Source organism: Staurois parvus, unplaced genomic scaffold (assembly GCF_062004578.1).
Source record: "Staurois parvus isolate SC_StPar_1 unplaced genomic scaffold, SC_StPar_1.0 ptg000839l, whole genome shotgun sequence".
Classification (NCBI taxonomy): Eukaryota; Metazoa; Chordata; class Amphibia; order Anura; family Ranidae; genus Staurois; species Staurois parvus.
The window spans coordinates 3,358,128-3,382,258 of NW_028318635.1; the positions used below are offsets into that span (position 1 = coordinate 3,358,128).

At 42.0% G+C, this 24,131-nt stretch overlaps 1 protein-coding gene across 3 annotated transcripts in view; it reads right to left on the reverse strand.

Moving 5' to 3' along the window:
* Window positions 1-24,131, reverse strand: part of GTF2IRD1 (GTF2I repeat domain containing 1) — a 161,698-nt gene that overhangs the window by 89,690 nt on the left and 47,877 nt on the right. The gene's annotated exons all lie outside the window — the stretch shown is intronic.

The window sequence follows — 24,131 nt, forward strand, 5'->3', positions numbered from 1 at the left end:
TTTATCATTTTCCTTCCACTTCACAATTATGTGCTACTTTGTGTTGGTCTATCACATAAAATCCCAATAAAAAACATTTATGCTTTTGGTTGTAACATGATAACATGTGGAAATTTTCAAGGGGTATGAATACTTTTTCAAGGCACTGTATGTAACCTGCACAACTAGGAGGGTTGAAACATGTCAGAGGGGAGTGGCCTACGGGTAGGGATGGTTTCTACAACCAGCTCTAAACACTATACTTACCAGTGGAGTGTGGTCTCATTCTTCAATCTCTGCTAGGTGATTTGATGGACAGGTCAAGTTCTAGACCAGTGTATATTACCTGCAGAAATATTCTTTGTTGCGCCCCCAAGCCAGTTTATTTATCTTTTTTTGGTAACACATGGAGTGCATCAAAGCAAAATAATGAGCTTTTATACTGACTTTATATGGAGTTTTGGAATGACTTCACAAGCAGCACCTAGTCACCAACAGACTTTGTTCATGGTCTGTGTCCTGGAAGGATGCTGCAACTGCCTAACGTCTCTCACACATCAACCCATAGAAAAAGCAAACCAGCAACACAATTCAATTTGGCAGTAACCCCAATATTTGAGGTTTAGTAAGTAAAGATGACTGGCCGAGAAATGAAAACGAAACCTGAGAAACATACATTTCTGCACAATGGCTGTGGCAACCTGCTGAGGAAAAGACAGAATCGATGGTCATGTTTCACTGCAGTCCTCGCTCTGTGGTTGTGTCAAGTAAACCTCATTACCAGAAAGATCTATATCACTTCAGGATCTGTGGTGGGGGTTGGTTGGTTCTGACTTTCATTTTTGAAGGTTAAGGAAATCGGGGTCACAGCACAAAATATTTAGTTGTTTTTTTTTTTTATTTAATTTAGGGTTTTGTTTTTTTTTCATAAAGAAAGCCTTCCATTTGAGGCATATACGGGATGTTATCTCCTAGATTGTAAGCTCCAAGGAGCAGGGACCTCCTATCCCTCTTGTATTGAACTGTATTGTTGCTGTATTGTCTCTCTATATATTGTAAAGTGCTGAGCAAACTGTTGGCGCCATATAAATCCTGAATAATAATAATAACAATATAACATTTATGCATGCAGACACAAATGGCTAGATAGCATACAATATGGTCATATCTTATGCTATCAATGGTGGGACGGTGGGCTGTCCTCATATGTAGCAAACACAGGGTCATATGTGCCTCCCTGAATGCAGACAGCTCACCTTTCATTCATCCACATGTCCTCCATTCATAGATAGCTATACAGTAGTGCAGATTATCAAAATAGGGGGTCGAAAAGGGCGGGCAAGTTGGCACTCTCAAACTCCCAAAGCACAGAAAGTTTGGAAACCCCTGTAGGGGTGTGGGAGCAGGGCCGATGCAACGATTATTGTCTACAAAGGTGAAGATGCATATTGCCCCCTCCCCGCCATCATCCTCCTGCCACCTCCTCCCTTCCACCACATCCCCTCACTGTCTACAGCCACGTTGGTACCACCTGTAATGTGATGGGGCGCAGTGTGAAGGGATATCACACACCGTTAAAAATTGAGCTGTGCTGAACGTTCACTAAATGGCAGTGTGTAATGAGGGGGCGGGGTTATGCATTCCTCACTTCGCCTCACTGGCCATAGACAGCTGGCAGGTTAGGCAAACTAAAACTTCCAATGGCTGGGTTCCCCTCATAAACAAACTCCCAGATCACCCCACCCTTATTACACCCCCCAGATACCTCCCCCACCCTGATCATCCCAACTTGTTTACCCCCCAAGATACCCCCCCATCCTGATCATACCCCCACCCTGATTACACCCCCAAATACCCCCCCCACCCTGATCACACCTCCTCAGATACCCCTACCTTGATTACACCCCCAGAATCCCCCTACTCTGACTACAAACCCAAATACCCCCCCACTCTGATCACAACTCCTGATACCCCCACCCTGATTACCCCCCCATCCTGATCACACATCCATGATACTCACCACTTTGATCACACCTCCCCACATACCCCCCACCCTGATCACAAACCCCCAGATACCCCCCCACCCTGATCACATAGCGCCCTCCCCCCACTCTGATCACACCCCCCAGGTGCCCCCAGCCTGATCACACCTCCATGCCAGATACTGCCAGCCTGATCACACCCTTCCCAACATACCTCTCCCCTAACACACACCACAGATACCTCCCTCCCCATCACACACACCTTGGGTTTACCAATTCCTCTGATCTCACCAGTCCTGCTACTCCTCCCAGTCCTGCTACTCCTCCCAGTCCTGCGGCTCCTTCCATTCCTGCGGCTCCTCCTCCATATGATGTTAGTGGAAGAATCTGCAGCACACCAGTGCCAAGAGGGCTAGCTGTTCCTGGAGCAAGCATGAGAAGATCTCCACCTGGATCTCTGGTGAAAGTGGCAGCTAAACCCCAACCTCCCCCCTGGCAGCACCCCCTGGCCTGACTCCTCCCGCACAACCGGGCGCACACCTGCATCCTGTCTGACAGCAGGGCCCCACTCCCTCCCTTCACCCATGGAGATCCACCCACTGCTCCACCCTCCTCTGCCTCACTGGATCCGCTCTGACAGCGGTAGGCACTCATTCCCCCCCCCCCCCCAACATGCCTACTGCTCTCTCAGCTATCACACTCTGACAGCAGCCTACTAAACAACAGGCAAACTAAAACTTCCACGCTGCACCCCGTAGGGGTATAATCCATACACATCCACTACTTGGTGGCCCTGTAATCTATTTTTCATTAAATTGCTTCTTACTGTTTTTTGCTGCCACCTCTCCTTTCCCCCTCACTTTTGTTTGTTTAAAACAAGCAGTGCATGTTAGTTGTGGTCATGTGCACCGCTCTATGTACACTACACATCCATAGACCATCTTGGTAACGAGCAAGAGAGGGTGAACAAATGTAGCAACCCTCTAATACAGTGTTCTCCAAACTCCAGCCTGGGGCCCTGAATGTGGCCCGTTGCTTGCTTTAATCTGGCCCTTATATTTATTTAAATATATGGCAATATTTCATTCACTGACACTAACAAAGGGGTACAATTCCTCCCAATGACACCAACCATAGGGCACAATTCCTCCCAATTACCCCAACAATGGGGCCCAATAACACTAATGATGGGGCACAATTCCTCCCAATTACCCCAACAATGGGGCCCAATAACACCAATGATGGGGCACAATTCCTCCCAATGACTCCAATGATGGGGCATGATTCTTCCCAATTACACCAATGATAGGGCATGATTCTTCCCAACTACAACAACGACGTGGCACAATTCCTCTCATTGACACCAAAGATGGGGCATTGTTAGCTCCCACTGATGCCGGGACATTTTCTACTCCCAACTGCCACAGCCTGACCAGATAAAGTCTGAAGGACAGTAAACTGGCCCTTTGGTTAGAAAGTTTGGAGACCCCTGCTCTAAGAACTCGGTCGCACTGGGTGCGACTTGGCATGCGATTTACATGTCGTGCGACTTGCAAATTGCATGCAAAGTTTCACCCTATTGTCCGCAATTACAGCGCTCATATAGGTGCGGTTCTGACTTGGTCAGAGCTGCGATAATTTCTAAAGTAGTGCAATTTGCATAGACATTTGTGTCAGATGTCTTGCAAATCGCACCTCAAATCACAATGACATCCCGACTTTGAAATTGTGTGACTTACAGTGAAGTCGCACGATTTCAAAGTCAGGATTGATGTGACCGGGGGTGTAACAGGAAGTTAAAGGGAAAAAAAAAGTACGTTCTTTAATATATATTTTGTCTTTTTTAAATCAGAGTTTAGTGTCACTTTAACATGTAACTTTAATGAATTATTGCACATTACTCTTTAAGAACATATACAGCACCTTATAACCTTGGGATTACTAATTAAACCCCCCCACAAATGTACCAATTGTTTTGTGTCAATCTAGTTTAAGTGACGGCTTAAAACCAGTTTAGTATACTATCAAAAGTTCCCCCTCTTATTTTGCAAACAATGTGATTTTGTTAAGCGTGCCAAATGGTCACTTTACACAATCAGGCTTTGAAAATTTGTCTGGAAACACAGATCTGTCATTTCAGACTCATGGATTTGCAAAGTTAGGTTTCATGTACACTGGACTAAAAAAAACACCACTTTTACATGCATTTGGCTTTTTTTTTGCAGCCTGTAAAAAAAAACACTACATGAGCCTGTGGGGTTGATTTACTAAAACTAGAGAGTGCAAAATCTGGTGCAGCTCTGTATAGAAACCAACCAAATTCCAGGTTTTATGGTCAAAGCTTAATTGAACAAGCTGAAGTTAGAAGCAGATTGCCTATTGTGCACAGCTGCATCATGTTTTGCATCCTTCAGTCTTAGTAAATCAATCCCTATATGTCTATGCACACTTTGGGGTTGATTTACTAAAACCGGAGAGTGCAAAATCAGGTGCAGCTGTGCATGGTAGCCAATCAGCTTCTAAAGTCAGCTTGTTCAATTATCCTTTGACAATAAAACCTGGAAGCTGATTGGTTTCTATGCAGAGCCGCACCAGATTTTGCACCAAGCAGCTTTAGTAAATCAACCCCATAAACAGTAGTTTATTTAGGTTTTGTGCTGTCCTAGACAACACAAAAATCATCTGCCCCCACAGACACCGACCAACCCCCCAACTTCCCCCTCCTGCGGAGAGAGCCTGACATTGACCAACAACACCCCTGCCCCCACCTGGGAGATAGCGATAGAGAGAAAGACACTCATCTTCACAGCTCTGGACATCCCCAGGAACAAGAGCCAGGCTCTACATACACCATCAAGCAGCCTGCAGCCTCTCTCGGATCCCACCTGGTTCTCATGGTGCGCGTATCCCTTCTTTCATCCCTTCTTCTGCGAGGAGGTGCTGCCCCCCTAAAAATTGCAGCCCTAGGCAAGTGCCTTGTGGTAAATACACCCCTGCCCATAGGCGTAGTCCTGTATTGTAAGTGAGGACACCCAGATCCTGCCCACAATCTGGAGCATCAAAAGGAAGAGGAAAGCACCGGCTGGCAAGGGATAAGGTAAATAGAACATCTTTTAAATTTCCCCCATAAACAAAAATAAGAATTTAACCCTTGCAATGCAGGGGGACCCAACTGCATGGGCAGCTTTTACATTTTCCTGGAGTTGAGCTTTAAGTAAACCAAAATGTTAACCAACTATCCTACATTGATTAAAGATTGATTCAGCCAACGAGCATTTTGCTAAAATTAAAATATTATTTTTAGGTGGATATACATTTTCATTCATAGAAGTCATTAATCATATATTAGAAGTCTAGTATGTTTTCTCAGGAGGAGCAAATGGAGTAGACATGATGAGATTCAACTTCATTTATGTATCATTTATGAAGGAGGATGTATGGAGGATCAGTCTTTGGGTGGCTCCCAACTTTGAAATAGTCCTACACTGGTGTGTATTCTAGAATACCCATTCTGCAGTATCTTAGAAGCAGCCAAAAAATGTAAATTGTTTCGGCCACTCCTTTCCACCTGTCATCAATATAAAGGGGCATATTTTCTGCCACCAGCGAGGCCTATAAGAAGTGAAAAGTTTACTGGCTGAAGAAAAAACACCAAAGGCACATTCAGTAAAGGATCTAAAGAGCAAAAAAAAAAAACACAGAACACGTATAAACACGCCCAAACACTAGATTGGTCTAGCGTTTGAGAGTTAATGCACTCCAATGGCCAGAATAAATATTTTGGGCAATATAATCCATTAATGCTCAAACACGTGAAACACCTAAATGCACCTAAATGTATGTGCAATACACAATAGACAGCTTTTCTCTTGCCAGGAGCTCTGGTGTTCAGAGGGGCTAAACAGACGCCCTGTATTCATGGGGCCTAAAAGTTTTTAATCAATATATGGCAAATGTGCAGTGAGTGCCATATCCTTCAGGGTGAATAGTGCAGTAAGCCCAATTTCCTATGAAGGAACAGATGATAGTGAATATTGGTGAATGTTGCCTGATCCCATGAATGTGCTGGAGAAATCTTCTGATGAATGCAGCAAATATTTTACTAGTAAATGTAAAAGTTCACCATTTTATAAATAAGACCCTAGGAAATGAAGACCCCACAATACATTACTATACACGTCTTACTGAATCTTTATTACAGCTGTATCGATTTTAGAAAACCATTACCCATTAGATTTGTGAATTACTCAAATTCCTTCAAGTGAACAAGCCATTTACTGGCATAACGCATGGTTATTGTGCTCTGGTGACAAAGTTCTTGGCTCCTAATAATGCAATCAAATTAAAGTTAGAGGGTCTGGTTCAAGTTGCCAATGCGATGCAGCTAATGTATTTTATGGATTGAAATAATACACTGAAAATGTAGTGTATATGCTAAGCACCATGGTAGGACTGATGTGCTGCGTCAAAATCAAAAACAAATATGTCATGAACTACACCAATGACATATGTACCCTAAGGGACTACTTCTGATCAATATAGTTAACACTTCAACTTCTATCTCTAAAACTAGGTTTTACGTCTGATATTAACTCATAGCTTTGAAATGTAAAAATATGCAGGTGACCTAAAGTTTTGTAAGGCAAAAGAAATAAAATTACTACTTACTACATTTTTTGTGGCTGTCTATGTCCCACTGGGGAGATTTTCCTTCAATCCCTGCTTCAAGGCACAATGGGAAATGAAAAGAGATCTTTCTGAAGTGAGGGAAAGGGCCTCTTTGGACAGTATTTACTGGAACAAGGGTCATTATTTTCCCTGAATCCCTGTTTCAGTGACGGGTCAACATTTTAGATTTTTCTCCCACTTTCAAGTGTTACTAAACCCACAACAGTAAAATGAGTCTGTATAAGCAGTCAAGCATGCTTGTTATTATTATACAGGATTTATATAGCGCCAACAGTTTGCTCAGCGCTTTACAATATAACGGGAGACAATACAGCAACAATACAGTTCAATACAAGAGGGATAGGAGGGCCCTGCTCCTTGGAGCTTACAATCTAGGAGGGAGGGGCTAGTGGTACAAAAGGTAGCAACTTTGGGGGATGGACTGGTTGGAAGAGTCAAAGATTCCAGTATTAGCTGAGGGCAGAATAGGCTTCCCTGAAGAGATAGGTTTTCAGAGATCCCCAAAAAGTGAGCAGAGTAGGCGATAGTCTGATAAATTGGGGTAGAGAGTTCCAGAGGATGGGGAAAGCTCTGGAGAAGTCACTGTGGAACCTAAGAGGTTATTCCTCCGCATTGTGTAAAAAGGCTGTTTGATCCTGGCTTCTCTGACCCTCCCCTTCTTCAATTGTCCCCGACTCATCTCCTGATAACACAGAGTCTTTGAAGTCGCTCTGCACATGCTCAGTTTAGTGTGTATTCCTAGATTGTAAACTCTAACAAGCAGGGCCCTCTGTTTCTTCTTGTACCAAATTGTATTGTAACTGTAATGTCTACCTTCATTTTGTAACGCTCTGCGCAAACTGTTGGCGCTATATAAATCCTGTATAACAATATTATTATTATTATTATTATTATTATTATTATTAATAATAATAATAAAAAATAGAGAGTTTTTTTTCCTTTGTGAGCATACATGTGATCAGCACAGGGCCAATCAGTACTGTCCAGACAGAGGGTCAGGGGTCCCGCAGCCTCATAGGGCAGTTATAGGAGACTCAAAACTCCTCCTACAAGCGTAAATCAGTGCTTGGCCGGACATTGATAGAAGTCACAAGACTGCTCAAACTGCTGATGAGAAAAGGTATTTAGCAGTTTATATTTACTAAACTAATTGTATTTCCATGTTCTGTGTACCCGCTGAAGAGGAGGGGCCAGGAGCGCCAGTGTGGGGACCCCAGAAGAGGAGGATTGGAGCTGCTCTGTGCAAAACCACTGCACAGAGCAGGTTAGTATAGACATGTTTGTTATTTTAACTAAAAAAAAAACAAAACAAAGGTTTAATATCACTTTAAGCTGCATCTGTCATCAAGTATGTTAAGTGACTGACTTCCTATTTATAGAAATTCTAGTTGCACGTATAGGAAACACTTGTAGTGTAAAAGATAAGCTTACACAGTCCAAGTGTGCACGCTACATAAAAAATTTGACTTGTTACAATGTATTCAATGATGTAAGACATTTTGAAACACATCCACCTGTAGAAAGCTTTTTTATAGCAACAAAGGGCAAAAACTTTAAAGTGTTACTATTGTGTTAAAGGCTGTTAAAAGGCTGTTTGATCCTTTCTTCTCTACCCCTCCTCTTGTTGAAATGACCACCTGATACAGAGTGAACCCGTGGTCACATGCACATGCTCAGTTTGGTGTGTATTGTTAGAGGGTTTTTTTCCTTGGGAAGGTGCATGTGATCAGCACAGGGCCAATCAGCACTGTCCAGACAGAGGGTCAAAGGTTTCAAATCCTCCTAGAGCAGAAAGAAAACTCCTCCTACAAGCTTTAACCAGTGCTCTGCTGAAGTCACAAGACTGCTCTAACTGCTGATGAGAAAAGGTATTTAGCAGTTTATATGTACTAACATAATTGCATTTCCATGTTGTGTGTACTGTGGGAGACCAGAGAGAGTGAATGCAGGGTCCTAGGTTTACTAACACTTTAAACATCAGAGCCTCCTATGGCATTGCAGTCTTTAGTGAATGACACAGTTCAGAAAGATAGGTGAAAGCATCCTGGGTGTAAAACATATTCAATAATTCACATTATTAATTAAAAAATTCAATAATTTTTAAATAGCTCTCAATCTCCTTTGTGTATAAGATGTGGCATCTGAGCAACTATATATGAGCTTAGTAAACAATACGATGTGCCATTACTGTCCTTGAGGTAATATCCATACACATAATGGTTCATGCACATTGGGCTTAAAAAATGCTTCTTCTACAGGAGTTTTGTCTTTTGCCTGTAGAAGCAGCTTAAAGTGTTACTAAACCCATTACCCTGCATTCACTATATCTGATCTCCCACAGTGCACACAACATGAAAATGCAATTGTTTTAGTAAATATAAACTGCTAAATACCTTTGCTCATCAGTAACTAGAACAGTCTTGTGACTTGTATCAGTGTCCAGCAGAGCACTGGTTAAAGCTTGTAGGAGGAGTTTTCAGTTTCCCCTGATTGTCCTATGAGGCTGCCAAACCCCTGACCCTCTGTCTGGCACTGTGCTGATCATGTGCACCCACCCAAGAAAAAAAATATCTCTAGCAATACACACCAAACTTATGTGTGGGCAGCTTGCCCCCAAGGCTCTGTTCCATCAGCAAATGGATTGGGGACAGTAGAAGGGGAGGATCAGAGAATACAAATATCCCTTTTACACAATGCAGAGGATTAACCCCTTAGGTTCCACAGTGAATATAACAAGCATGATTTACTGCATATACAGACTGATTTTACTGTTGTGGGTTTAGTAACACTTTAATGTTATCCTATGTATCCATGGACATTAGGACATTTAGAGGCATATTTTAAGCTCAGTGTTTAGAGGCAGACAAAAAACTCTGTTTTGCATTTTTCAGAGGAATTTTCTGGCAGAAACAACACTAAACACTCCTAAACGCCTGCTTTGTATGAGCGTTTTATCTGCCACAAGAACTGCCATTTTTTTAAGCCCAGTGTGCATGGACCCTAAATATATGTGTGATGGCTATCATTGTTGTAAAGTGGGCTCTTTTCATGTTCATTCAAATATTCAAAAGCCCATTGTGCATGAAGTGACTATATAAGGTATCATTTCATCTTCAAAAACGTATCAATCACATAGTGGTGTTCAAAATTGTTTTGGCATATCCATGTGCTCCAACAGTGTTGTTCTTATTGACAAAGCCCTATACTACTATGCATTTATCTCTGTATGTGAGAAGACAGAGTATTTCTCATAAGGAGAAAATTATATCAACTGCTCATATTCATCTGTTGTCCACAGCAGCCCCTTCTTGGGGTGATAGACATATTCATAAGTGCCTATATGCAGACTATCAATATAGTATTCATTCAAAAATCCATAACATATGGGATAGCTTGGGTAAAGTGTTATTTCCTCTCCAAGAATGTATCAGTCCACAAGGGTGCTCAGTGCTGTGTTAATGCATCCATACGCTTGAGCCATAATTTATTTATTTATTTCAGGTACTTATATAGCGTCATCAACTTACACAGTGCTTTACATATATATTGTACATTCACATCAGTCCCTAACCCTCAAGGGGTGTACAATCTAAGTTCCCTAACTCACATTCATACATATACATACTAGGGACAATTTAGAAAGGTGTCAATTAACTTACCAGCATGTCTTTGGAGTGTGAGAGGAAACCAGAGTACCCAGAGGAAACCCATGCAAACTCCAGGCAGGTGGTGCCATGGTTGGGATTCAAACCAATGACCCTAGTACAGCGTTTGTATTGTGAGACATGCATTTATGCCATCTTCATTTTCCTCTATGCAACTGAGCAAACTTTTACTGTGTAGCGTGCACTGGATGTGACCATTGGCTACAAGTTTATGCACTGACAAGAAGCATGCTGAAAAAGAGCATGCATGTAAAAAAAGAGAGAAAAATGACAGTGAGATTAAAGTGGTAGTAAAGGCTCAAGGTTTTTTACCTTCATGTATTCTATGCATGAAGGTACAAAACCTTCTGTGTGCAGCAGCCCCCCCAGCCCACTCAATACTTACCTGAGCCCCATTGTGATCCACCGATCTGCTCAACAGCCTCGGCTGTGTCGTGTCTCTGCCTTCTCATTGGCTTCTGTCAATCACAGCCAGTCAGCGAATAAGGAGAGGGAGGGGATGGGGGCAAGCCGTGGCTCCATGTGTGAATGGACACACGGAGCAGCGGCTTGGGAACAGCCCGCTTGGGTGCCCCCATAGCAAGCTGCTTGCTATGGGGGCATCCCACAGAAAGGAGGAGCCAGGAGCGCTGACATGGGGTCCAAAAAGAGGAGGATCCAGGCTGCACTGTGCAATACCACTTCACAAAGCAGGTAAGTATAACATGTTTGTTATTTTACAAGAAAAAAAAATTAACCTTTAGTATTGCTTTAACTCATCACTGTGCTGCTTCTCATTAAACGGTCCAGTCACAGGAATGGCAGGTCCAGGGTGACCTGGGATCAGAGAAAATTGGTTGAATGATGCTGGCCATCTGAATGAAGACATCTAACAGCAGACTAAGTAGTGCAGGGGAGATTTCAAGATCAGCTTTTCTCAACCAGTGTTCCAAGCTGCATTCACACTTGAGCAATGTGTAGCTTGAAGCTCCAAAAACACTCAAACTTAAAAAAATCAATTGTTCTCTGTGGTGCCTGTTCACACGATCAGGGACGAACAGGCACCATACAGGACAATGATTCTTTTTAAGTTTGAGCGTTTTTGGAACTTCGAGCTTCAAGCCTCAAGCTAGAAATTGCTCAAGTGTGAATGCAGCCTAAGGTTCCTCCAGAGGTTGCTAGGGGTTCCTTGAGCTGTGGCTGATGGACCTGCCATCTGATGGTGTCTGCATAGTTCCAGGGTCAACACCACTTGGCAGAGCCAGCAGTTTGACATCAATGATCATTTTAACTACATGTCAGGTGGCATTCAGGCCACCATTGTAAAATGGATTTTCTTCCCCTTCACCACCAATATAAGGGGCATTTTTTCCACTGACCTTTGATAGATTGGTTTTATCAGGGATACCCCAAGAACTTAAAATTATTGCAAGGGTTCCTCCAGAGCAGGGGTACTGAATTAAAATTCACGGGGTCTGGTCAGGAAAATTTTCTTCTAGCAGAGGTCCGAGTTTCATGTTGGTGCCATGGCTCAGATCCTTCACATCACAGTTTCCTGTGCACATCACAGTTCTCCCCATCACAGAACCCCCCACACACATCACCGACTGCTCCATCACAGTCCGTACCATCACATGCCCCTCAATCAAACCCCCCCATCACAGACCCCTCTCATTACAGACCCCTCTCACTACAGACCACCCTCATTACAGACCCCCCTCATCACAGACCCCTTTCATTACAGACCACCCTCATTACAGACCCCCCATCACAGACCCCTTTCATTACAGACCCCTCTCATTACAGGCTCCCCCATCACAGACCCCTCTCATTACTGACCCTCCTCATCACAGATCCCCTTCAATCACAAACACCCCATCAAAGACACCCCTCAGCACAGATCACCCCATCACAGTCTTCCCTGCATATTACAGATTCCTGTCCCTTTCATAATATCGCAGCGTTCCCCCCTTCATCCCCCCCCCCCCACACTGTCCTAATTATTCACCCAAGACGGCAAGCACAGAAGGTCTGGACATAGGGCAGGACTTTTCATGTTAAATGCGGGTAAATGATTGCTTGGACTGCCCCCGTTGCCTAGCAACCAATCACCCGCAACCAATCACTCGCTTCCTAAAATGAAAAGTCCTGACCTATGCCAGACCTGCCATGTTTGCCATCTTGTGTGAATAAGGTAGGAAGTGTGGAGGGGGGGTGCTGCGATGTTATGGAAAGGACAGACCCGCTGCACCTCAAATGATGTGTCCTTCCTTGAGGATAATAGTGGCAGGTGGGGGAGCCAGCGGCAGGGAGAGGATATTCAGGAAACTATTTGGTGAGGCTGCGGTCCAGAAAGGACTGTTTCTGAGTCTGGATCTGGACCGCGGTCCTCCATTTAGTGATGCCTGCTCTAGGGAAAAATAAGGTTACTTTAGAGAAAGGCTACTTTAGATTGAAGCTAAATATTGCAACAAACGTTGGTTTTGTTATTTTTTCTTTTAAAGGGCTGTTCATTTTTAACTTATTTTAGGCTAAGACTGGGCTTTAAATCAGTGTTTGTCAACCTTTTTTTTAAGTTGAGGCACTCCATTCTAAAGTGTACAAACTAAACTAATAGTTTTACATAGCATGCACACATGTAGGACACCCAACGTTAGAGGAGATTTATTCTTCCAAAGCAAATACACCTTTGCACACTGGTACTGACTAGTATGCCAGTGTTTCTCTTCTCCCTTAGTTTCTTTCCCTCATTCAGCTTATGTGACCCCCCAATGCTGATAGAGAGGGGCAAACAAGGATGCTGTGCAGGCACCTGATGTCCTTCTTATCAACCGATGATATAATTGGTTTTTAGGACACTGCCGGCTAGAAGTTTGTAATGGTGCATGATGAAACCCTGGGCTTTATAACTAAAAGACAGGGTTAATCAACCCACTGGCAAGTATAAAATTTTGGGGCATCTTTTAGGCATTCTGCCAAGGCACCCCTGAAGAAACCTGAAGGCACCCTGGTAAAAAAAATGCTGCTTTATATCATATTGTAAGAGCCGTTGAGGTAGAAATCCTAGGGGCTTACAATATTTATCTCCTAACTGTTGTTTTGTGGCTTTCTTATCACATGTTACTAAGACATCTGCAACAATGTGGTTAATGTTGTAACAAACTGAAGACAAATGGGCTGCCTTGGGAAAATGATGTGTTGGCAGAGGCTGATTCGCACAGTAGTGAACCTCACAGAAAACAGTTCTTTCCGTGCTGGTACAAAATTACTCATAAAAATTTTAACAATGCATAGAGAGCAACATTTGTAAAAGCTTGACATCATGTCTATCCTTATTCACAGCATAGGGACATAAAAATGAAGTGTATTAATAATAACAGGATGATATATAATACCAGTAAACAATCGATCTTTTTCAGAGAATAATCAAAGGAATAACATAAGATTTAACCACTTGCCCTCCTGAGGATTTACCCCCCCTTCCTGACAAGGCCACTTTTTGTGTTACGGAGCTGCGTTACTTTAACTGACAATTGCGTGGCCATGCAATGCTGTACCTAAATTAAATTTACATCCTTTTTTTCCCACAAATTGAGCTTTCTTTCTTTGGTATTTGATCGGCCGTGCAGTTTTTATTTTCTGCGCTAAAAAAGACCAACAATATTGAGAAAAAAAAAATATTTTTTACTTTATTAAACATGTCCAATAAAAAAATGTTAAAAAATCAAATTTCATCATAAATTTAGGCCAAAATGTATTTTGCTACATGTCTTTGCTAAGAAAAATCCCAAATGCATGTAAATTAATTGGTTTACGTGAAAGTTATAGTGTTTACAAATGGTGGTATAGATACTGGATTTTTTTTTTGTTACTAATAATGGCGGCGATCAGCAACTTATAGCGGGACTGCGGTGGGTATTCTGACACTGGGGTGAACTGACTTGATGTCACTGACATCCCCAGTGACACCAATACAGTGATCAGTGTTAAAAAAAGCACTGAAACTGTACTAATGGCACTGGGCAGGAAGGGGTTAACATGAGGGGCGATCAACGGGTTAATCAAAGGGTTAACTGTGTGCAGGAAGTGTTTTGCTAGGGGGCTGTTTGTTGGTGCTTCACTGTAACCACACTGCTTTGGATGGCTGTGCTGTGCACAAACATCCAGAGCAACAAACAAAGCAGTCCTCCTTCCCGTCGGAGATGCTTGGTAATCACCAGGCACCGGCGGGTAATCACTGTCCGGGACCCGGTGACTGACAGCCGCAGCCGCGAATTGTGGCGCGGGTAGGGCGCACACATGCCCCCTTCCCGGTAATGCAAAATCACACACACACATACAGTCATGGCCGAAATTGTTGGCACCCTTGATATTTCTCCAGGAAATCATGTATTTCTCACGAAACGTATTGCATTAACACATGTTTTGCTATACACATGTTTATTCCCTTTGTGTGTATTGGGACAAAACAAAAAAAGGGAGGAAAGAAAGCAAATTCGACATAATGTCACACAAACCTCCAAAAATGGGCTGGACAAAAGTATTGGCACCCTTTCACAACTGCGGATAAATAAGAATGTTACAAGCATGTGATGCTCCTGTAAACTCACCTGGGGCAAGTAACAGGTGTGGGCAATATAGAAATCACACCTGAAAGCAGATAAAAAGGAGAGACGTTCACTTAACCTTTGCATTGTGTGTCTGTCTGTGCCACACTAAGCATGGACAACAGAAAGAGGAGACGAGAACTGTCTGAGGACCTGAGAACCAAAATTGTGGCAAAATATCAACAATCTCAAGGTTACAAGTCCATCTCCAGAGAACTAGATTTGCCTTTGTCCACAGTGCGCAACATTATCAAGAAGTTTGCAACCCATGGCACTGTAGCTAATCTCCCTGGTCGTGGACGGATGAGGAAAATTGATGAAAGATTGCAACGCAGAATAGTCCGGATGGTGGATAAGCAGCCCCAAACATGTTCCAAAGACATTCAAGCTGTCCTGCAGGCTCAGGGAGCATCAGTGTCAGCGCGAACTATCCGTCGACATTTAAATGAAATGAAACGCTATGGCAGGAGACCCAGGAGGACCCCACTGCTGACACAGAGACATAAAAAAGCAAGACTACAGTTTGCCAAAATGTACTTGAGTAAGCCAAAAGCCTTCTGGGAAAACGTCTTGTGGACAGATGAGACCAAGATAGAGCTTTTCGGTAAAGCACATCATTCTACTGTTTACCGAAAACGGAATGAGGCCTACAAAGAACAAAACACAGTACCTACGGTAAAATATGGTGGAGGTTCAATGATGTTTTGGGGTTGTTTTGCTGCCTCTGGCACTGGGTGCCTTGACTGTGTGCAAGGCATCATGAAATCTGAGGATTACCAAAGGATTTTGGGTCGCACTGTAGGGCCCAGTGTCAGAAAGCTGGGTTTGCGTCCAAGATCCTGGGTCTTCCAGCAGGACAATGACCCCAAACATACGTCAAAAAGCACTCAGAAATGGATGGCAAAGAAGCGCTGGAGAGTTCTGAAGTGGCCAGCAATGAGCCCAGATCTAAATCCCATTGAACACCTGTGGAGAGATCTTAAAATTGCTGTTGGGAAAAGGTGTCCTTCCAATAAGAGAGACCTGGAGCTGTTTGCAAAGGAAGAGTGGTCCAAAATTCCGGGTGAGAGGTGTCAGAAGCTTATTGATGGTTATAGGAAGCGACTGATTTCAGTTATGTTTTCCAAAGGGTGTGCAACCAAATATTAAGTTAAGGGTGCCAATACTTTTGTCCAGCCCATTTTTGGGGTTTTGTGTGACATTATGTCATATTTGCTTTTCTGCCTCTGTTTTATATTTGTTCCAATACATACAAAGGGAATAAACATGTGTATAGCAAAACATGTGTTAATGCAATACCTTTTTTGTGTGAAATACTTGATTTTCAGGAAAAATATCAAGGGTGCCAACAATTTCGGCCATGACTGTATATATATATATATATATATATATATATATATATATATATATATATATATATACGTGATGTTGCGCACCCCGTGATTTTGCTGCCCTGTAGCAGTATAACTGCTATAGGGCAGTGGGGAAGCGGTTAATGTACAAACAGCTAAAGCAATCAAATATATACTAGTTCTATTAATAAAAATATAAATAAAATCATAGAAATATGTTAGTTGTCAAGAGCACCTCCTCCTGATCTCCCCTCTCTTTCCTCTTGAACAATACTTGACATGCTAAGGTTGCTATAGGCAGCTTCTCCAGATCTCCACTCTCACTTTCCTCTTGAATACTACTGTGATTTTAGATGCTGTGGACTGTACTTTTATACCTCTATTTTCTCTTGAATATTACTGGGTGTTTATTAATTGCTGTGAATAACTATTTTAGACCTCTACTCTCTTCCTTCTTAAATACTACTGGGATTCATTGGTTACTTTATGCATCTCCTCCAGATCTACAATCTCTCCTCTCTTAGAGCAGGCTCACATATATGCAGATTAGATGTCTTTTGAACCACATCCAATTTGCATGACATTTGAAATAACATTGGTTTCTATTGTGCTTGTTCATGTACTGCATATGCTGTGCAACCAGAGTCAGTTTTCTGAGCAGTGTGGTTTGGCTCAGGTGTGAATACAGGCTCATTAACTTCTATGGGAATGCTTCTGAATCGCACATGTGATCAGTTGTGAACAGGATAAAATCCTGACCTGATCTAAACCTGTCCTGAACCGCTAGACAAAACGGAGCTTCAATTTGCACCGCACATGTGTGAATCAGGGGCGGACTGACCATTTGGAAACTCGGGCACTGCCCAAGGGCCCAGGGTCAGTAGGGGGCCCCATGAGATGCCCCTGGGGTACCTTTTTCATAGGCTTTTTTAAGTTTGGGCAAGGACACAGGGGCCCCATGATCCCCTATTGCCCGGGGGCCCCATGAGTTGTCAGTCCGCCCCTGGTGTGAATCCACACTTAAACACTATTTGGTGTCTGTTGACTGCTCTCTCCTGTCTTGGATACTACTGTGTGATTATTGGTTGCTGTAGGCCGCTCCCCCAGACCTCCTCTTTATTCCGTATTGAATACTACTCGGTGTTGATTGCTGTGGGCTTTGCCAGACCTCTACTTTCGACCCTCTTGCCTTTTTCTGGTGGCTGTGGGTACCTCCTCCTCCAGATCTTCACTCCCTACCCACTTGAATACTACTGGCTGTTTATTGGTTGCTGTGGGCAGCTCTTTTAGACCTCCATTCTCTCCCTTCATACATATTAATGAGTGTTTAATGGTTAATGTAAGCAACTCATTAAGTTCTACACCTACTGCTCTCTCTTAAACATGATTGGTTTATTGTCTACCGTGGGCCACTTTTTCAGATCTCCATTCTCTCCTGTCTTGGATACTACTGTGTTTTTATTGGCTGCTGTAGGCACCTTCCTCAAATCTCCTCTCTCTCTTGAATACTACTTGGCCTTAATTGGTTGCAGTGTACTCTGCCGGACCTCTGCTTTCTGCCCTCTTGGATACTACTTGAAATTTTATGGTGGCTGTGGGTTTCCCCTCCTGCAGACCTCCACTCCCTACCCTCTCGAATACTACTGGATGTTTATTGGTTGCTGTGGGCAGCTCTTTTAGACCTCTATTCTCTCCCTTTTTAAATACTAATGGGTGTTTATTGCTTTCTATAGGCAACACATCCAGATCTAAATGCTCTCCTCTCCTATACAATACTGGGTAATTATTTGCAGCTATTGGCAACTCTTTCCGATTGCCATTCTCTCCTGTTTTGGATACTATATGTTTAGTGGTGAGTTTAGGCAAATCCACCAGACCTCCTCTCTGTTCCCTCTTGAATACTACTTGGTGCCTCTTGGTGGACTCCTCCTTTTTAGACTTCCCCTATCCCCCCTCTTGAATACTACTGGATGTTTATTGGTTGTTGTGAACTCCCCAATACATCCTCACTCTCCCCTCTAGAACACTCCTTTATGTTTATTGGTTGCTTTAAGCTCCCCAAGACCTCCAAACTCTCCCCACTAGAACGCTCCTGGATGTTTACTGGTTGCTTTGAACTCCCCAAGACCTCCACACTCCCCCCTCTACAACACTACTGGGTGTTTATTGGTTGCAGTGAGCTCCCCAAGACCTTCACATTCTCCCCTCTAGAACACTACTGGGTGTTTATTGGTTGCAGTGAGCTCCCCAAGACCTTCACATTCTCCCCTCTAGAACACTACTGGGTGTTTACTGGCTGCAATGAACTCCTCAACTGCTCCAAACTCTCCCCTGTAGAACACTTGAGTGCTTATTGATTGCTGTGAGCTTCTCTTTCCTTGCTGTAGAATATTACTGAGTGTTTATTGGTTGTTGCAGGGAACCAGACCTTAATTTTGCCTATAGCAACCAATCACATAAATGTTTTCTCTTTTTAGGCTGCAATAGGAAAATTTATGGTAGAACACTTTTCTTTAGCATGGGTTTTTTTATATAAGTTCCTCTGTATCTTATTCATTATCATGTCTAAAAAAAATAGCTGTTTGTAATCCTCACAGCAATCAATGGGATGTGATCTTTCATACAACCACCTTATAGATCCATTTTAGATACCATAGCATCACCAAAATTCTGTCTCATAGGACATATGATGGTTTGCAGAAACATTGAGCTACAGTATTTTGAAGCATTTTTATATTAGTTATCATTCATACTAATATTATTCTCCCATTATATTAGGTGACCTCATTATTTACAACATAGTGTCAAGTATATGTTTGAATAATTGTATAAAATGTACATTTGTATCATAGTATAAAGACCTACCGGTAGTTAAGAACGATGTATAAAACTGACTTATTTTAAGTGACTCAATCATTTCTAAATTGTATTTCAAACACAAACAATTCAATATTACGAAAAAAGTATATTTTTTTGGGGCATACATTAAAATGTTATTTTTAATTAAACAAATTTATTTCATCCAGTTCAAAATATCATATCCACAATAAATTTAGGCAGGTCACTGGTTCATTTTACGGAAAATATTAACAGAAGCTCTGTAGAGCTGGTAAGCTATTACTTGCGTGACTTGGTTGAAAAAAATCGCAATCCTAATTCCTGGGCCCCTGGTGCCTATGGCAACTGCCTTTGGTCTCCTTGGAAACTAATCTCGTGGTATTTGAACAATGTTAAAAAGGGATGTTTAATCTTGCAAATGCTCGTACTCTTCCTTGAGATCAGTCTTACCAAGCAGCAAAAAAACGAGATGTTAAAACTATATTGTTCAACACAATACTGTGAACATCAATCAACATAAATACAATGTAGACAGAATGTTCTATAGAGGGACAAATGATGCTTTCATTTTATTTCTCTTTTTCTTTTCTGAAACACAACTGGGTGTACTTGGAGTTATCTTTGCTAGCCCATATTTAAAAAAAATATACTATAATAATATTACATTTATCAGTGTACAGGGAATTTTTCACTTGATAGCTAAGCATAAAACAAATTACACAGAATACACACATACCATTTTAAAGACATACAAACACCATTTTAAATGATATATTTTGTTTACTATGCTTACAATTTGCATGGCAAATACATAATATGTAAACAACAAAGTTGCTGATCCTAGAAATAACAATATTTTACCTTTATTTCTTTAAAATGGGGCCCTGTGTAACGTTTGTGCTAAAATTTACATACATGCAGCATAAATGGATCCTACTGGCTGCCACCGCTGCTCAGGGCTGACATGTAAATATTAATAACATGTAGCCTGCACATTCATGAGACATTCATGTGGAGCAAGTGCAGAATGATTTTGGCTGATTCTGAATGACTGAAGGCCTTGGCCATTCTGCGCATGCGCTGCCACCACATGACTCATTAAGGACTGATATGTAAACATCAATTGTTAGTAATCAGCATTGGCGGCAGTTGACTACATGTTGTTGATATTGTCACATCAGCCCTGAGCAGTGGTGGTAGCCAATAGGGTCCATGTAAGCTGTACAGTAAACATATGTAAATGTAAATACAAACATTTACATGCCTACAGCTTTGTTAACATTTTTTTTATTCTGTTGAATGCAGCAGGCACAGCTGTGTGAATGGATCCATAGACTTCTACACTGCTGCATACAGAGGAATATAGGACTATACACTGTGAGTATCTGTACATGACATTTTTTGATGACTGCGTGAAAGAGCCTCATAGTGGAACTAAACCCATCAATTTACTGAAATAAAGGAGGAGGAGGATAAATGAGGAAGAGCCACACCACGCCGTGACGACACGCCGCCGGAGCAACGTGGAGCGCTGGAGGCCATCTTTAAACACTAGATGGTCAGTCACACTGCTGTCTATTTTCATCTTACTTTATCTTACCGATTTGATGCATCATTAATAAAGTTGTACATTACCTACTACACTACGGGAGTATTCCTGTTCCCACCCCCTGGGGGAGTGCTTTAAACCCACAGACCTACTATCCCAGGATGGGCTACCACTCTGGGCTACGGATACCTGGTGATATATTACCACTCCTAGAAGGAATAAGGATACCCCGGTACCTGGCTTACTGTTTTACATCTGATGACCCATCCCCCAGAGGGAACACGCTTCAACTTAAGGCCCCATCAGATGACATCTGGATTTACTTGTATAAGGCACAATTAATATGCACGCCCGGTGAGGGTGTATTACCTACACCACTATAGCACTTTTGCCGGATCAAGATTCACCAAAGTCACCTGATTGGAACTTTTCATATATATTTATTTGATCATTTATCTATTTATTTAATTTATTTATCTATTTATTATACTCCTTGGGATATATATCAGTTGATTTATTGCTGTTTCGGACACTACATTTGAACTTTTTTCTTAGCGCTGAACGATTTTATTTCAGATATTTATAATTTATGGTGTTATTGGTACCCATTTGTGTGCATAGCCGCTGTTTCATACTTACTTCAGGTGCTCACTTCCCTATTTCCATCGATTTACTGGTTTGCCAGAAATGCTAACTGTCATATTTGCTTGGGCTCTCAACCAAACTGTCAAACCAACAAATGGCTGGTGTCATAACTGATCACATGTGCAGCATCATGGCAGCTGCACATCATTTAGAGCAATGTTTCTCAACCTTTTTTCAGTCAAGGTACCCTTTAAAATGATAGACAGTCCCGAGGCACCCTTTAAAATTATGGACCTTCTTGAGGCACCCCATTTTAAAATGGGGTGCCTTAAGACTGTCTATCATTTTAAAAGGGCACCCCATTCTAAAATGTGAAAGACTGTTCTAATAGTTTTATATAACGCAGCAACATCCACACGTGTATGACACCCAACATTAGAGGTGATTTATTCTTCCAAAGCAAATACACTTTTGCACACTGGTACTGACTAGTATTCCTGTGTTTCTCTTCTCCCTCAGTTTTTCTCCATCACTGAGCTAATGTGACCCCAGCACTGATGGAGAGGGGCAGGGGAGGGTGAAACTAGGATGCTGTGTAGGCAGCTGACATCCTCCTTATTAACTGATGATGTCATTGGTTTTCAGAAAGCCAGCAGCTAGAAAGTCGTAATGGTGCACAATGAAAACCTGTGCCTTTGCCCTATTGGGCAATTTTTAGACATTTTGCCAAGGCACCCCTGAAGAAACATTAAGGCACCCCTGGGTGCCTGGGCACCCAGGTTGAGAAAGGCTGATTTATAGGCTAAGATGCGGCTTCCTTGACTGAAAAGCACAGGAGAGTTTAGTTCTGTTTAAACTTGTCCCAAATGTAGGCTTTTTAAAAAGAAAGAGATATTTCTTTCTGTTAAAAAAGCATGTAAAAATGACCAGTATATCCAGTAATGAAGGCAGCTCACCTCGACCAGTCAAATTTAAAGCCCAATAAAAAAAACAACCATTATTCATACACTATGGGACGTATTCGATACGGAGACCAGATGTTTCTTTTCACTATACACAGCAGTGATTACTCCACACTGTGTCTGCCTGTTGCAATATATTGATAAAATACAGGCCATGGTCTACAAGGCCGCAAAGAACACTCAATAGCCCCTGCATGGGCAAAATACAGATACTTAAAATAAAGCAGAACCAGGGCTTCACATCATACTTTATAAAACAAGTGAAAATGGTTAGGTTCAGATTTAGGAGGTTAGATTTAGTGTAAAGCTGGGAATACACTAGTAGAATTTCAAACAAAAACTTTGTATGAAAATTCTTAAAGAAGACCTCCAGGATAGGCAAAAAAATCACCCATTAGTACACCCCCCTTACATAAAACAATAAACAGTTAATACAATGTTGAACATCCTTAGGAGAAAATAAACAGTTATTACAATGTTGAACATCCTTCATTTAGGAGAAAATTCTAATTTAATTTTCATGACCTCGTCTCTGTAATTCAAAAGATAACAGCATCTGCTCTGCCAAGGAGGATGTGTAACAGCAGAGATTACATCATATCCTTTCCTCTCTACAGTAAAAGGAAACTACAGTTCCCATCAACCACAGTAATTGTAGTGAATATGGGTGGGTACACTAGGCCTGTACATGTTGAATGTGTCTGAGAGTCTTGGTCTGCCCAACACTGAAAGTGGGGCTGAATTACATCACTGCTTCTGGAGAAAGAACCACAGAGGGGCTGTGGAATAGGAAGCCTAGCAGACACTGGTCTTATAAACAGGAAACCAAAGAGAATGAATGATTTGATTTGAAAATGAATAGGCTATTTCAGAGCAACTACTGAGTGAACCAGAAAATGGATGACATATTCAGTGAAGGTAGGAAATCAGCAACAAGAACATGTAAAGAAGTCTTTGCTAGGAGTTCTGCTTTAAGAAAATTTGTATGAAAATTTCTAGAACATTTGGCTGTTCAAAGGTTATTCAATATTTTGTTTGCTGTTCAAGTTTTATTTTGGAATGAATGGACTTTACCAAACGAAACCCCACTGACACAAACGATGGGGCACTATTCCTCCCCCCCACTGACACCAACGATGGGGCACTATTCCTCTCCCCACTGACAGGGTACTATTCCTCCCACTGACACCAATGTTGGGACACTATTCCTCCCACTGACACCAATGTTGGGACACTATTCCTCCCACTGACACCAATGATGGGGCGCTATTCCTCCCACTGACACCAATGATGGGGCGCTATTCCTCCCACTGACACCAATGTTGGGACACTATTCCTCCCACTGACACCAATGATGGGACGCTATTCCTCCCACTGACACCAATGTTGGGACACTATTCCTCCCACTGACACCAATGATGGGGCGCTATTCCTCCCACTGACACCAATGATGGGGCGCTATTCCTCCCACTAACACCAATGTTGGGACACTATTCCTCCCACTGACACCAATGATGGGACGCTATTCCTCCCACTGACACCAATGTTGGGACACTATTCCTCCCACTGACACCAATAATGAGGCACTATTCCTCCCACTGACACCAATGATGGGGCGCCAATGATTAGGTCCTAAGTAAATGTTGGTGATCGGTTTGAATTCATTATTATTTATTGATTTTATGTATTTTTTCAGTATCATATGGTTTGACATGTCCAATCAAAAAATGTTTATAGTTTAATTAAGGATTTAATTTTTTTTGAATTTCTAATGCACTTTAAATCTTTTCTTCTACAGTTAATAAAGCTATTCTTTGTTGTAAATTGATCCACATTTCTTTCTTTTTTTATTCTCTTATACGTTAATAAGGATACAGTGTTATGCAGAGGTGTACTTATAACAATTTTATAGACAAATGATACTATTTACAGTCGCGCGGGGGG